The sequence below is a fragment of the Lissotriton vulgaris genome, chromosome 6, assembly GCF_964263255.1.
Source record: "Lissotriton vulgaris chromosome 6, aLisVul1.2, whole genome shotgun sequence".
NCBI classification, from domain to species: domain Eukaryota; kingdom Metazoa; phylum Chordata; class Amphibia; order Caudata; family Salamandridae; genus Lissotriton; species Lissotriton vulgaris.
Genome location: NC_141694.1, coordinates 78,731,183 through 78,748,476, shown reverse-complemented (window position 1 = coordinate 78,748,476; position 17,294 = coordinate 78,731,183). Strand labels below are relative to the sequence as shown.

The 17,294-nt window shown below is 44.4% G+C and overlaps 1 long non-coding RNA gene across 1 annotated transcript in view; it reads left to right on the top strand.

The window, feature by feature from the left end:
- The window catches only part of LOC147706824 (uncharacterized), a 31,619-nt gene extending 15,121 nt beyond the window's left edge, over positions 1-16,498 (top strand). Inside the window, exons 2-3 of the long non-coding RNA XR_015296594.1 lie at positions 15,274-15,360; positions 15,809-16,498. This is a non-coding gene — a long non-coding RNA (uncharacterized LOC147706824). The remainder of the gene's footprint in view (positions 1-15,273; positions 15,361-15,808) is intronic.
- Positions 16,499-17,294: the final 796 nt, after the last annotated feature.

Sequence of the window (17,294 nt, the reverse complement as noted above, 5' to 3'; positions counted from 1 at the left end):
GTGCAGGCTAACAACCGAGCCAATTCAAAAGATTATAAATCCCAAGTTACTTTCCTCAATTTGTTACGGGCAACTCGTCTTTCTTGGGGCACTAATTAATATCATGGAGTCTGCCAATTGTTGAGCATTTAAACACATTTTCCAGATACCTGTTCATGCCCGGAATGCTTTAGTACAGCTGGAATTCAGACTAAGCAAGCAATCCTACTAACACTGGGCATCGATCATCGATTATTATCTAGGGGCATGTGCAGTCCTTCCAAAACAACGAAACCCTGAAAGAAATTTTCACGAGAGGCAAAAATCCTTAGGCAGACGCCCTATCTACTAAGCATGGGCAAATTTTGCGAAACTGGCGTTCGCGAATTTGCGTTTTTGCGAACTCGCAATCCGCAAAATCCGCTGATTTTTTTGTTTTTATAGTGTTCGCAAGGGTTTCTGCCAGTTCGCAAGGATTTTGTACCAGTTCGCAATTGCGAACTTACTGGTCGGCATGCAACGGTCGCGACTATGTTGTTTCTACGTCTGGTTCATCATCACGGGTTCACAGCACCCTCTGTTTCAACACTGCCACCCTCTGTTTCACCCATGCCACCCTCTGGTACATCAATGCCACCCTCTGGTTCATCACCATCACTGTAGATTATGGGGGGAAAAAGCAAGCACACCTGCCCTGCTTCAACTGACATGAATTAATTTGGGGTTGATTTATTAATGTGTCACTGTTTTAAAATTCCAGTCTGGCACCTGCTTCCTTATCTGTAATTTGCTTTCTGTTGCAGTGCAATTTTTTTTCCCAGGACCTTCGTGGCCTACTTGTAGCTATTCTATGATCCGCTGTGAGGGTCAGAGCAGGGTCATACAATTGTTGCAACTAGCAACTGAACTCTGGAGGGGCCCCAGTCAGGAAGCACTACAGGGAATGGTTACTAATGATGAATTTAAACTTTTGCACCCGCTGAGTGCTTTCAGTTTAGCAAAACTCGTTTTTCTGCAGAACAGCAAATGTAATGCCCCAAACAAACTTACTTGTGAAAGTTTATTTCTAATCCAAAAGTGATCCAAAGAAAGTCAAAAGGCCTCAAATCCAAAAAAGGGCAGGCAAATGTCAACCTGAGGAGTTATTCTGATAAAAATCATCATTTTCAGAAGGTCTATGCTGCTTGCTAGTGGATTTCTTGTGCAGAATTGCAAATTTTGTAATTTCGTGAGTGCGAGATTGTTGCTGCCCGCCGCACCTACATGTTCGCAATTGTGAACTTACCCCGCACGCCGCAAAATTGTATCACCAAGAAAAAAAAATCCGCTGCGTGTAAATTTGCGGATTTTCGGTAAATTCGCGAGCGTTCGCGGATCGCGAATTTACCAAAAATCCACAAAATTCGCGAGCGGAACGGATTTTCCGCCCATGCTTAGAAAGAATCCACTCGAGCCCAGTAACTAGATGCATCGTGTTGATTTATTTAAAACATGCAGCAAATCAAATACCCGACGCGTTTCGGTGCCCGAAGAACCTTGGTCACAGGTCAGGAAATGTTTGTGCAATAGACATACAAATAGTGCAATAGTGAAAAGTAAAGTAGGACTACAAGTTCCTGCAAATCCATTTTGGCAGCCATATTGGAATGGTTTTGTATAACTATGACATATAATAGACAGTAAAGTATATTTAAAGTTCATTTAGAACCGTATTGAAGACCGCCGACAGATCGAGCAGTATCAGAACAGCTTTGCCTCCCTGGTCCAGTTTACCCCTAATAGGTTCTGTTACTTCCTGCAGAGCGGACTCCATACTGTAGTTGGCCCTAAAACCGGAATGGGACTCGTGAAGGAGCTTCCCATCTTCAATGTGTTTTTGGAGGCCCTTGTTTACATACTTCTCTAATACTTATGAGAGGGCCAGAAGAACTGCGATTGGCCTATAGTTGGCAGGGCCTGTCAGTTTGGTATTAGCCTTTTTTTATCAGCGGCAGATTCTTTGCATGCTTCCATAATTTCGACATATTGCCTGAGGAGAGGGAAGCATTAAAGAGCTGGTTTACCGTGGGGTTTATGGTGGGAGCTAATAGGTTCAGGATATTTGCTGGACATGGGTCAGCAAGAGAGCCAGATTTAAAGCTGTGGAGAAGGGTCAGTGACTCTCCCAGCTGAAGCTCAGGGATAGCTGGTGAAATTTACTATTTGCACTGTGGTAGGAGGTCAGTTCTTGTTAGAAAAAGCTTGTTGGATCACAGAGACTTTTTTTGTGGATGAATTGAGCTATCTGCTTTGACCATTCTTCTGTGCATGGCCCTTCATTTGAGCCAGCTTTCGGGAGGTAAAGGATTTAACTATGCCAAAGATTTCCTCGCTCCTATTTTTGGCATTTTCTATCATGGTTTGAAAGAAGTTTTTCTTTTCTGCCTTCACGAGAATGTAGTGAGCTTTTAAGGTATCTTTGTATACCTTCCTGTACTCGGGTAGAGAGGATTTATGCCATTTCCGTTCAAATTTTCTATAATTACCTTTGCTAGATCTGAGGGAACCACTGAACCATGGGGATGGTGGGTTGACCTCTTTGAAGAGCGGGGAACTGCTGGTACTGCTGCATCAGTGTTGATTAGGAACCATGAATCTATCAAGAAGGCGTCCAAGTCGGGGCTGCCAGACAGCTCCGGTGTGGAACGACGAGGGCGTCAGCAACATCGGGAAGGATATTTTATGGAAGGCCTGTAATTAGGGACCCTCTGCCCTGCGTTAGCCCAACAGGTTATGGAAGAATTAGGAATCATTCATTTTAATAGGAGGTGGTCAGAACAGGTAATGGGAAGAGGTAGGCTTACCATTATGACAGAGTTGTGAAAGATTTGATCTAGAGTATGGCCCTTCTCATGGATGGCTCAAGAAATAGATGGAACCATGTTGCAGGCCTGCAGTGTCTCCAACAAAACAATTGTTTGAAGATCTGTTTCATAGTCCATATGCATATTAAAGTCTCCCAGAATAAGGCAGTTACTGTGTTTAGGGCCAGGGAAGTGGTGGCTGTATTTAGCGTAGTAATAAAATTTCCAATTGCACTGGGAGGTCTGTAGGTCAGAAAACCAGCTATGCTTTGATGGGGGGATAAGGTACAACAGAAGTCTATGGACACTGCGCTTTCGATGTTTTCCATTGGGATGGGAGAGCAGTCAAATTTTTGATTGCAAATGATGGCGATGCCGCCTCCTTCCCACTAGGTCGGTCCCTCCTAAGGATTTTATAACCAGTGGGGATGGGCGAGGTGATAGGGGGGTTGGAGGCTTCAAGTAGATAACCAGTTTACTTCTGGAGAGCTGTATTTAAAAGAGCCTCATCACAAGAATATCATTTTTAGGTAGTTGCACTGCAAACTAACTTCTCTGCCCAAGTGAGTGCCCAATTGTAACGGACTATCTACCACTGAAGGATGAAAGGAAAGGTGAGCCGGAGATAGGAAATCACTACTAATCAGAGGACACCACGATTCCTGACCATGGCTTCTTGTTTCTAATTCATTGTTTTTCGTCTCATATATTAAATACATGCCTAGGCCTGGAAAAGTGATGTAATTCCAGCATGGGTTGTTCCTTGCTACAGTCTGCAAGGTACACACAAGTGTTTGCCAGGAGAGCTCAACTCTGTAATAAAGAGATCTCTAATAAAGTATGTGAATGTGATGTTACACCTCCCTCAACCCTGTGTTTCAGTTGGCCGCCTGCTTAAGGAGTCCCATTTGAGATATGAGACGATCAGCTAAATTAGGATTTTACGTTTGCTTCACTCCGCATTCTTCTACTGGTAGTTTTGTTTCTTTTCTATGTAAGGTGCCCACACCAATGAGTGCAAACTGCAAATGCCGGAATAGAAAGTCATCCCGAGCTAGCTGAGACTAGTAGAGCCATTCCTGTGTTTTCACTTTCCCTTCTGGTTCTCGTTAAGAGTTCAGGATAACAAGGCCCAGAGCAGGGTCTAAGTAACCGAGGTGGGTGAGCCGCTGGAAGCTCGAGCCTGAAGTCTGGCTCTGACTCAGCCCAACGTCCTGTTGGAACCTCGAGCCCATAACAAGCCGAGCTTTTACATGACTTCTGCCTGCCACCCTCACTCCACCTTTATGTACAAAGAGGTGAAAACAAAGCATTAACATTTGAAATAAAAGGAGAGACAAACAGATACCCATTTAGTAGCTAATTTATACAAAGTGAAACCAGAAAACCTGCATTAATTGTGGCTTACCCGCTCAACCAAATTGGGTGATCTTGGGCAAATATCGATCTTCCTTTTACTTCACTATGTCCTAAGAAAGCTCCTTCCAATAAAGTGTGTTCAGTATGCCAGATGTACACATGTTGTGTTCAACTGATTCTGTTTAATTTAATGGACTATACTCAATACAGCCCAACTTATTACAGACATGCAAGCAATAGGATTGCAACAGTTGGTGAGAGGTCCCACGCATGAAGCGGGGCATACACTAGATGGTCTGTTCACAAATAATCCAGGCATTGACCTGATAGCAGTACTACCATTGGTATGGTCTGATCACCAAGCCATCATCTTCAGAATTCGAGCAGTACAATCTAACCCCCCCCAGACCAAAGCCCGGTCATCACTGGGAACACGAGCCTGGAAAACTGCCGATATTCCTCATCTCGCAAATCTCCTTAGGACTTCGGTCCCGGAAAGTTCTTATGATCCTGAAATTCTGTCCACTAACTTTCAGGAATGGTTACTAAATGCAGCTAATCAAGTGGCACCTGAGAAATCTTATCGCCCAAATAGAGTTACACCATCGGCCCAGTGGTTTACAGAGGAGCTGCGCCTCCAGCGTCAGTATTGTAGAAGTCTAGAAAGACGCTGGAGAAAGCATTATAGTCCCTCTGCTAAGCAAACTTATAAAGATGCGCTGGCGATCTATAAGAAAGCTATCACCACTCAAAAAAACACATTCTTTACTGGTCAAATTGAACAAGCCCAGAACTCAGCAAGGATGTTATTCCAGGTCGTGAATTCCCTCTCTACCCCTCCCACTGGCTCTGCAACCGAGCATTCTCAGGAATTCTGTAACTCGTTGGCCAATTTCTTCACCACCAAGGTCATGGATATTTATTCCATTTTCCCACAATTACCGGCGGAAGCTAGGACTGATCCATCCTCCCACTTGGCTTTGATCCATCCTTCTTTTTCTGGTTTCAAGCCAGTGACAGAAGATCAGGTCAGCATACTAGCTGCCAAGATCAAATCGGGCTCTCCGATTGACCCATGCCCTCCTGATATAATGAATCAACTCTACAATACCATCTCTCAGCCGCTCACCACCATTTGTAATGCCATCTTTAAAACAGGCGTCTACCCGGAGATCTGGAAGAAGGCCATCGTTAAACCTTTGCTCAAAAAGCCTTCCTTAGACCCCACTGTTACGGCCAATTACAGACCCATTGCTTGCCTGCCCTTTCCCGCTAAAATCGTAGAGGCCATCATGACCCAGCAGCTCTCAGAGTTCATTGAACAACATGAACTCCTGGATGATACGCAGTTCGGTTTCCGGAGGGGACACGGAACCGAAACAGCGCTGATAAAGGCCTCCGATGAAATCAGAAACATCATGGATTCGGGAGGAGCAGCAGTGCTCATTCTGTTGGATCTCTCGGCGGCCTTTGACACGGTCGACCATACCATCTTGGTCGACCGTGTCACAGCCCTGGGGATTAACAATCTGGCCAAAGATCTTATAGCTTCTTTTTTAGCTAACCGCATACAGGCAGTTAAACTGGGCAATTATTATTCATCGACTTCTAAACTGCCATGCGGGGTCCCCCAAGGATCGTCGTTAAGCCCAGCGCTTTTTAACATTTATGTTGTAGATCTGGCAAGGGTCATAAAATCTCATGGGATGCGCCTAACTACCTACGCTGATGACACCCAACTTGTGTTGGCGGTGCATAAGAACGGCCCAGTGGTGGCAGCTAATTTTCAAGAGGGGATACTGGAGGTACAAGCTTGGATGCACAGTAATTGCCTAAAACTGAATGCGGAGAAAACGGAGGTTATGACCTTTGGTAACATCTCGCCTGAATGGTCCCCGATTTGGTGGCCTACTCAGATGGGTCCTCCTCCGGTCCCAGTTGCAAAGGTCAGGAATCTTGGAGTGATCTTTGATAAACATCTGTCCTTCAAACATCATGTAAATAAGGTTGTTTCAGTTGCCTTTTTCACGTTGAAAAAGATAAAAAAGCTGTTACCGTACTTACCAGCATCAGCTGGAAAAACACTGATTACCACCTTGGTGTTCTCCAAGCTTGATTACGGAAATGCCCTCTTTTTTAACACGCATAAATATATCCTGAACAAGCTTCAATCCGTTCAAAATATGGCAGCCAGAATCCTCCTCAACATTCCAAGGCGCCAGTCCACCTCGGCAGCTATACGCCATCTTCACTGGCTAAGAGTGGAGAGCAGGATTAAATTTAAGGCACTATGTATTGCCTATAAGGCCATACATCATACCGGCCCGAAGTTTTTAAGAGAGGCATTTCAGCCATACACCCCTATAAGGAACCTAAGATCAGCAGCTAGTTGTTTACTATCTGTTCCCCGAACAAGAACCGCCACCTGGGGAGACAGACGATTCTTGGTAGCAACTCCCAGACTGTGGAACTCTGTACCCTCTCATATCAAAACTGCTCCTACTCTCATTTGTTTTCGTAGGGCATTGAAGACTTGGCTCTTCAACCAATAGGTTTGTGCTTACCACTGTATCCTAAAGCATCACACTGCGCCTAGACACCCTTGGGTAGTAGCTGCGCATTAAAAATTCCATAAATAAAATAAATAAATAAATAAATAAAATATAATGTTGATAAGAAACTGGGACACATACAGGGTTCATGTGACAACAGTCTAGCCTTGTAGTTCATCAATGGCACTGTTGCCAGGGTGAGGGCAGAAAGGGTTCCAACTATCACTGTTAATAAACACTTTCCAGTGCTATAATGTGACGTATTAATGCCAACGCTTCCAGCAATCCATCCAAGAACTCCAAACAAATATAAGAAGTACAGTCGCAGGTCCTGGGATCAACAGATCAAACGTTTGTAAGATAGCTTTGCATGCTTGTAATCCTCCTGCTGAATAAGGAAGTGATATGCAGGACATGCATATATTTAAATAACACGCTTATGGATAGGACTAAGGGTTTTTTTCTGAACAATTTGGAACATTGATTGTTTTCTGATGTTACAGGAGAGTGGTCCTTGATGAGCTAGAGTACTGAATCAGTAAATAGGGGTTCTACAGACTATGTTGTGCAGACACGAAGATAAACCCACCTTTTGCAGTCAGGAGGATGAATCTATCTTGTGCAGTCAGAAGGATGATCCAGAGGAAGAAACTAATTTGTGCATTCAGGATGTAAGTTGAGGATTAGATGCTGTAATATTCCATTTAGACCCTTTTTGCGTAATTGAAAGATTCTTGTTCTGGAATTAATGTTTTTTATACTTAGTTATTATAGGTCCCGAAGGGGGTGCTATTGAATGTTGCTTATTTAATTCCTTTAATGCAAGTATTAACCGCTACGGCCCATCACTTCTAACTATTTGGAACTTAAGCTATCAATCTCTGAGTCATCCTGCACCACTTCTCACAACATTCTCCTCAATGCCAAATCTCCAAAATTGGTTGCACCACTTCCTTAAATGTTGGAGCAGATACTTTAAAGCTGTGTTTCTGTTAGGAATTACCCTGTTCTGGAGGGGGAGGCAATCAAATGTGGTGTTGCCAGTTGTAGTCTAACTAGCCAGTAGGTGACTAAAAATCTTCGGCACAGACAGTAGCAGATAAACCTCTTGCAATCCAGAGGGTCCTTGATAGGTATGACTGCCATGGTTTCTCTAGCTGTGACTTAATCATGGCTGACAGACTGCATTCTGAGGATGGACTAAACTAGTGGTCTTGTAGTCACAGGCCCCAGAGTCGCAAAGTCTCTTCACCCATGTGCTTGGTCCCTCTACCTCATGTGTAGCGATCTTTGCTACCCAAGTATGTCTGGTGGACCAGCTGAAGTGGGAAAATGTCCACCCCATAACTCGGACAGTAGCTGGCCCCAGCCACCAGCAGTGGAGACATTGACCGGTGTGACAGGATGTCAGTCCTGACCAAGCCACAAGCCCATGCCTAGTTGTGATTGGTCTTCAAGTTTGGTGCAGCAGGAACCATTAGCAGAGCCCATATACATTGTCTATACACCAACTTTACAGTGCCTGCACCTATTGAGGCTACATTTGAAGTGGACCAGTATCCTTAGGAATAGTAGGTATGGGCTGGGCTTGAGTGGCTCCCAGTCATGTGGGATGTATCTGTGTCCTAACACTCAGGTTTTTATTTACCCAGTCTGCTCCGGGTTTTAGGCAGCCCATCTGCAGATTAACAGAAGTTGACAGGTAAACATTTGGCAAAAGAGGAAAAAGTTGCTCTTGAAGCAGAGTAGCATTGGCGAAAACCTGAAAATGGCAGGTCCCAGTGCTGCAGTATCTATTTTACTTTTACTTTTCTTTCCAGCTGGAATGATCTTTCAATAACAGTTAACGCAAAACCTAGAAAATCATTGGCAAAGCCAATAGGTCAATCCTTGATTACCTATTGGCTTTGTCAATGCTGTACAGCATAGGCCAAAGTATTTTGCTTAAAGTGCTGGTGAAAAAAAGTGTAGGGGGCATACGCATGTGGCTGCCTTATTCAGTGGGCGCTTGTATGCATGATGTCACACTAACTGAATGATGAAGGTGCCATTTTATCATTTCTTATCCAAGAAGGTATTTTCACTTGTGCAAAAGCAGATTTGTGAAAGTGGAGCAGCCTAGCAGCAAATAGGAGCTGCCAGGTCTTTCAGATATATCGAAATAAGTATTTAGAGGAATCCAAGGGGTGAGAAAGTAACAAGGGAGTGGGGTGGAGGAGCAGCTGTGGGAGAAGCAACAGGCAGTGGGTGGGAGAGCAGCAGACGTTTGGGGTCTAATTGAATATGGACAATAAAGTCAGGGCAGGGAGCAGCACAGCTAATTTCGGGGGTTGGTGGGTATAAGCAGCACACAAGAGGGAAGAGCTGGCAAACACATGCGCACTCATAGTGCCTAAAGAAAAGTAGTTCCCTAAATGTGATTGTTAAAAGTGTAAGTCAGTCAATCAACAAACATGGTAAGGAGGCTATATTCTATGGCAAGGGGAAACGCAAAAAGAGGAAGGCAAGCCATTAAATAAGAAGCAAGCAAATGAGTGAGTGACAAAGACAACCAATAGTAAGCTATGGGTGGGCAACAAGTCCACTACAAGTTTTTGGTATAGTCTACAAGAGGCTTTCATTTTCAGACAGCTAAAATCTGTTGGGTCAGTTATACCTAAAAAATGTGTTTGTATAAGGCAAAAAATGTAATGTGACACCGTAATTTAAATGTTGTGACCCCTCCACTTCCCCCTTACTCATTTCATACCTTCTCCTTCTGCTATGATCCCCCCCAAAACTTTCTCACTTCTATCCCTCCACTGTCCTTTTCAATCCAACTAACAGACTCATATGTCCATCGCTCAAATTAATTGCATATCTCCCTATACTAATTCACCAATAATTCTCTTAGGGTTCCGGAGTAGCGTGCTACTCCCCGAAAAGTACTTCAACGTCTCGTCAGGTGTAGTAAAAGCTATATAAATACAATCATACGAAATTAAAGAAATACCGTTATTTAAATTTACAGAGACTTCATCATATTTTATGTCATGTTTGTTGATTGTTTCAAGGCAAACATTCGCAGGGCTTGGCTCGTGCACGGCCACAAGAGCCAACCCAGACCCTCGGCTTGGCTTTAGCTCGACCCGCTCTAATAATGTGTTGGCTCACCCACCTCGAATAAGTGATGAGGACACTGTTCCATGTCAGATGTGAGCAGATCATCAGACGACGGACGAAGAGACATTTAGTGAGTACTATGCATAGGAGATTGCGCTTGGCTTTACTATCTCAGTCTAGGGTGACCAACCGTCCGTAAATTTTACGGACCGTCCGTAATTTGGATCTCACATCCGTTGTCCGTGAGAATCCATTTTACGGACGCCTTTTGTCCATAATTTGGGCATTGGCTTGGGGAACAGGACTGTTCCCCTGCCAGAACCCTCAGCTCTGATGGGGCGCCTCACACTGCTCTGAGCACACACATGGTCCCACCCGAGTACTTCACAGGTCTTTAAAAGACCAATTACGCGTTAACAAGGCTTTGTTGTTTTTTCCGCCCCTTCATCTCCACACTCCCTGCCCATTGCTGGAAGAATTAGCCCTCCCACCACGCCTCCGAAATTTGTAGTGACCCTCACCCCTGTCCAGCCCCGCCCCCTCACACACACACACAGAAACATTGGGCTATCGGTGCGCCTCTGATTGTGAGTGACAGGTAGGGCTTGGCTCTTTTGCTGTCGATGCTGTATTTGGATGTGTCCACTGCGGATGGTGTGAGGAGAAGAGTGACTGAACATTACTGACACAAATAGGCCTGCAAGTGGCAGTGCAGGGATGAGCATGCCTGCAGGGCAATGGCCTACAAGAATAGTGCTCCCAGGGACCTTGATCCGAAGCATATGGATGACAGCGTTGGGGTGTAAAGGGCAAGAGCAGCACAATACTCTGAGGGGCATGATCTGTGTGTTGGTTGGACAGGCCCATGGAATGTGGCTCTTGCAAAGTGTAGGGCTCTGAGGCCAGTGGTGAGTGTATGGCTGCAAAGTGACAGTGTACGGAGGGCATGGCTTTTACAAAGTAGAACCTATGACGTGACCCAGCCAAAGCTGTCGAAAGGTCCCATGTCATGTGTAAACACTAAACCAGTTCTGGCCTTTTAGCCAAACGCATTATAAATATGGGCATCAAAATCCCAGCATGCAGTGTTTTATTGGCTGGAAACAAAAAAGAGAAACGCGTCGCACTTGCATGGGCCTTCCTGGCAGCTGTGGTACCCACGGAGGCAACTGCCCTACGGGTCAGAGCGACGGGTAACGTCACATACAGTGGGATCACATTCTTTACTTCGCAACATCCTTGTACAACTAATAAAGGTCATGTGCGGGAATGGACATACTGATGCCTGATCCCAGGTAGACCTAACCGTGATCGAGCTTGATGACCAGCCTTGCAGCAAATCCCCATGATGTGACCAGCCCGGGAGCAGAGCTAAAACAGAAAGGCTACCAGTAAGCCACCCTTCATTTCAGTCCAGCCCGAAACCCACCTCAGAGACCTTTTCAGGAGTTTCAATTTGACCAAAGATGCATTTGTTTGTCTGTCACATTTAATATTTTAGTCTTTTTCTGACTGCACCTTTGACATTCCTTAACTTAAGGGGTTTGGCGTAGGAATAATTGCCACTATGTGCAGACATGGGAGGGAAACAAACAGAGTAGACCGAGAGGGCTTGCTATACAGCCTCCAGGCTGTTAAACCCCACACTCCCCACCTTGTGCCTTACCATAGATGAACCTGGGTATGCAAAGACCCCCGCTTCTCACAGGAGCCCCTACATATGTGAGCAAAGGATAGGTGTAGGGAGGGTGGGAGCTTCTGAAGAGCTTTTCCCTGTCAATGGATAAGAAAGGGAAGCTGTGTATGCGATCGCTCTTGTGGACGATTAAAGCCCTTTCCATGTTCTAAGGTGAAGGGCCATCACAATGGGAGGGCAGAGGAGGTAGTATGCCCCAGGCCTGTGATCTTTCCGGGCCCCATGCTGATGGAAGGAGGCTGGATGACTGAAAGGGTGAATGGGTGGATGGATGGGTGAATGGGTGGATGAATGAGTACGTGAAAGGATGGCTGGATGGGTGAAAGGGTAGATAGCTGGATGGATGAGTGAATGTATGGATGAGCAGAAGAGTGGATGGATGAGTGCATGGATGGATAAGGTGAAAGGATGAATGGAGGGATGGATGAGTGAAAGGGTGAATGTGTGGAAGGATGAGTGACTGGGTGGATGAATGAGTAAGTGAAAGGATGGCTGGATGGTTGAAAGGGTAGATGGCTGGATGGGTGAGTGGATGGATGAGTGAAAGAGTGGATGGATGAGTGTACGGATGGATAAGGTGAAAGGATGGATGAGTGAAAGGGTGTATGGAGGGATAGATGTTATGTTATGGGTTTTATAGAGCGCACAGCTGCCCCAGCAAAAGGGGCGTCCCGGCGCTGTTCCTAAACAAAACACAACAGAAAACAGAAAAAAAACGGAATTTTAAGGAAACAGAAAAGTTTTGATGGCCTTCCTAAATTGGTACAAATCATTTATTTCTCGCATGTGGGAAGGGAGAGCATTCCATAGCTTGGCTGCTAGATACCGGAAAGAACGGGAATTATGGATGGATGGAAGGATAGATGATGGATAGGTTTGCACATGGTTGAATATTGATATGGATGGGCACCCATATGGAAGGACAGAGTAAATGGTGAAAGACTGAATGATGGATGAAAGAATGATTACACTTTGTAACCCCATCATCTTAAGTACATTTCCTATGGATTGACTTTCACATTTATATGAGTCATTGTTTCTATATAATATGTGTGTGATGTAACTCACTCAGACACCCTGTCCTTCTTACTTGGGATGAGTAGCACTATACAATAAATTAAATACACATGAGAGAGGGTCTATGTGAAGAGGAGGGTCACCATTGGAGGGTGGTAACAAGGCTGGACTGTCCAGACCGGGCATCAGGCGCTTCCCTGGGAGGCTGGAAAGGTGGTGGTGGGCGATTTTGTTAATGCAAAATGACTTGCACATTTATTCAAAGCTGCGCGCATACTGAAAAACCATGAAGTGCACAATTATCTCAACCTAATATAAACTTCTTTTCACTTGTACTCAAATGGTTGTCTATTTACTTACTTGTATACTATGGCGCGACCTCTTCGGATGTGTCTGTAAAACGTAACTTTTGTCCTGAATTTTGACCTCCTGTCCGGAATTTTTGTCCTGAATTCTGACCCTCTGTCCTGAATTTTTACACTCATCGTCCTGAATTTGCACCCATGCTAGTTGGTCACCCTATCTCAGACAGTAAGAGAGTTTACTAGGGAAGTTGTTCGAATTGATACCTGTTATGTTTGTGATGATCCCGAGCAGATCATCAGATCGGCTTGTTATTTGGCATTCTCGTATTTTAAAGCTCTGAATCTGTGTTGGGAGATCAAAGTACCGAAGCCAGACAGTGGAAGAAGACCGCACCGGGGACCTGCTCACCACACCTGGCCAGGAGCAGCAGCACTGCGGGCGAGGTACGTACGCGCGGAAACCAGGGCTGATGGGCGAGATGCTTCCTGGTCTCTTCCACAAGGTGCCCGCCCCGTGCCCCTGAGGCAGTTGGCGTGGGCTGGTGACGCAGTTCACAGGCGCGTCGGCCGCCGTAAACCGCGTGACGTGACACCGCGTGCCACCTGCAGCGCGGCCTCGTGGACAGCCTGAAGAATGCCTCCATGTAATTAATGTACATAAGGTGCAGTCAGCTGCACCAGGTAAGGTCCGGTTCTGGAACTGCGCACTCTAAAGAGGGCGTGGTCTGAAAGCAACCCAAAAAAATGTTCACACGCGCCTGGAACTAAGTTAGTTAGCAGTGGGTTGGGTCGCCCCACTGTTCACTCAGCAGTGTAAAAAAAGAAAATCATAAGAACAGAAGTTATTTTTTTTTATTATAATTTTTTTTCCCGCCAGGTTGGGTGGGGCTGGGCTTCCGTGAGGTCCCATAGGTGTAGTGGTTGCTGCACACTCCAAAGTGCTCATAACTTCATGGACAGCCCTCTCGGCTGCCTCAAGCAATCATGCACTTTGCATGTTTAAGAAACATGCTAGCCCTCCCAGCCAGGTCCTGTCTGAGCGCCAATCTACAGTGCTCAGACCTAAATGCAGGGTTGTAATTGGTCAGAGAAGGGATCCTGGGAGCTTCCTGGTTCTGGAAAGACGAGGGACGACACAATGGAGGAGAGGGGCCTGCGGACTCCGCATGAATGTAAGTAAGGTTTTTTTTAATTTTGAATTTTGGAAGGCCCACCCACCCCGCGCGACCTCCCCTTCCCCCGCCTCTCCACTTTTGACCCTGCCAGCGGCTACTGAGTATCAATAGACCTGACCTTCAGGTTTCCTGTATCCTCCTCACCTAGGATGCCCCTGTCCTCTTAGTTGTCCTAGATCAAACTCAATAACATTCTAAAAACACGTTTTGAGGGCCAGTTCTAGACATTTTGGGGCCCTGGCAGAAAGGGAATGTGTGAGCCCCCTTAATTTGCGTACAGTGTGAAATCACAGAAAATGCCATCATAGTGTTACTTCAGTACGAAATACCTTGAAAAAACAAGAGGAATTTGTCAAAACAGGAACAGTTTGTTGAATTAAACATAGCAGCCAGGAGAACCAGTGGTGTAACGAAAGTTGAGGGCCCTCCTGCAAACTACATGGAGGGCCACCCTACGGTCTCACTCAGGGGCTCTCAGGCCAGGGTACTGGGCTGAGGTGGCCCCCTGGAGCTCCCCCCCCCTGAACTGCAGGAGCCTTTGTCACACCAGCAAGGAGAATGGTTACAGACACACAGTCTGAGGACTGTCTCAATTTACATTCAGTTGGCATCCTTCAATACAGTTTTCATCAGGTTGTAAAGTTCTCCTGCGATCCATATAAGGTGAGGATTATTGGTTGCTACCTTAGATTCCTAAATTAGTGGTCAAAAGGTTACTACAGGTGGGCCTCGACCTTGCTTGGACACAATGTAGCCAGTGGGTAATGTGTCCCGATGTCGGGCATTGGGAGCGCTAGATCACTGTGTGTGCTGTGTTTTAATTACTATATGTTCCTACCTCATTTCTTATCTGACTTTATGGTGTTTTAGGGGTGCACGTACCCCCTGTGGCCATGTGTGTTCAATTTGGGTCATTCTCCCTAGACCATTGTAACGTTGACTCTGTGTAGGGAGACAGGATAGTAATAAATATCCCTTGCGGGTATTCCCTTATTCCCTTATTCAACAATAGCACTCGCCAGAAACTAATTTTACCGTATCCTGTCTCCCTACACAGAGTCAATAAAGATTGGAGAACCAGACTCTTTTGGGAGTGGGCGTCTGTAACCTGACAAAATAGGAGGCGCTCTTCATTTACAATTCATTGAATAATAAAAGGTACTAAATATTCAGTGATAACGCTTTGCATAGAAAATACGTTTAAAAAATAGGGAGTTATAAATTCTTTACACCTCTCTCCCATAGATAGAAGCAACAGAAATAACTCCCTGATGAAACGCATAATAACAACAACTGATACTCAGAAGAAAAATGAAGCGAACATGATATAAGGTAAAATAACAGTTACCCAGTGAACCGAGCAAAAGCTTTTTCTCCCCTTTGCTTCCCGGGGTAGTGGGAAACTCGGATGCCAGTATAACTGGGCACAGAGAATCTTTGTGCGCATAATCCCTGGGGAACAGTAAATCCTTCCTGAAAGCCCATATATGAGAAATGATATATATATATATATAGTACTATAACAACAAGAGAAGAGATTTGAGATGGGTTCAATGTAACAATGCGTATACTATTAAGAAACAGTAGTTTAAGAACTGGAAAGTCGATGTACAAATGTATATGGAGTGATGACATTGCAATCACTGTATATTACTGTATAGGCCATGTAAGATCAGATTTTATAGATTTTAGCATAAGCTGTATCTAGAAGAATCCGACTGGTATATAGAGGTGGAACTATTGATATACAAAATACTTATACAAGTATGTTTATCTGCAGGATCTCCATGAACTTGGCGACCATCCATTGCCAGTGTGATAGGAGAGACATATCTATTTGGTCTTGAAAAAGATGGTCAAAAATTTAAACTAACCATCGAAACGCGTCGACGCCTGATATCACATAATCAAGGGACAGAGATATTTCCGTAGACATTATAAGTAGAACGTGTCCTGGATTAGGCTCTTATATTTGAATTCCCTGATATGTACTTTTATGACAAATAGGATTGTCTGTTCTTTGTTCTCTCCTTTGTCTTTTCCCTTTTTAGGATCAACTTCTTTTATGTCAAAAATGTTTTAATCATGAGGTGTATATTGTTGTATATTTGAATGTAATGTATTGTTTTTAAAGAAATCTTTGCGCGAAAAACCTTTTTTTAAACTGAAAATGAAAGAAGAATTTTAAACTATATTGATTTGTTTATGACATTCACTTCTGATATACGGGCTAGAACATAGACAACCATTTTACCATCTGGTTGTGGTATTTAGATTCACCAAGGGATCCCCCTTTTTCTACCATTGATACGGCTGCAAACGTTGCACTGATGCAGTTTTACTGATAAAACTATATAGCTCACATACAATAATGTGCAAATATCTGGTTTCAACAAATGCTTATCTTTTACTCATCCCAAGTAAAGGATCTTCATTTGTTTTGGTCCTATTAAATATTTGTTTACATCACATTTCAGGCGTGCTTTCCTAACTGCTGATGTTTCAAAAATGTGTACCATTGATTTACAGGTCTTTACATTTCGTTGCGTAAAAAAACAAGCATGTGCAATGCAATAGGTCTCGCATTTACGCGAGTTTAAGCTATTGGCATTTTAAATGACAATGCCTTTTATTTATATTTTAAAAACAAAAATAAAAGACATTGTCATTTGCAATGTTAATAGCTCAAAATCGCGTAAATGCGAGACCTATTGCATTACAGATGCTTGTTTTTTTTAAGTTGACTATTTGCTGTTTCCTAAATTGGAGCTGACTTCAGGCTCTCCGGATGGATGCAGGTTTACAATTCCATATCCTGGGGGCATAGGTGGGAAAGGCCTTTTTCCTGTTTTTCATCTTATTAGCACATTTTTTTCTTCCGTCTCAAGGTGTCCTTGCTGCAGGTGTGTGGAGAGCCACTGGAGATGGCAAGCTTGACTTCCGAAAAGCCAGTGGTATCAGTCGTATAGTGCAAACCTAGCCAAACACATGGAACACTGTACAGGGTCACTGACAAGCATAAAGTAAGGGAGTGATGGGAAAGTAAGCTGGTTTGTGGACTGTTAACGCATTGTGTTATGATGTGGTCATATTTCTTCCTGCCCTATTGAGGTGTCCTGCAGCATGTAGGACACCCTTAAGGAGGCCAGTGTGGATTAAAATTCCAGGATGGTTTCCCAGATACACTGTGCAAGATAGAGTATGTGAAAAAAAGAGATGAAAGCAAATAAAACTGTTGAAAATAGCTTGACTTCTATTAAAGGCAT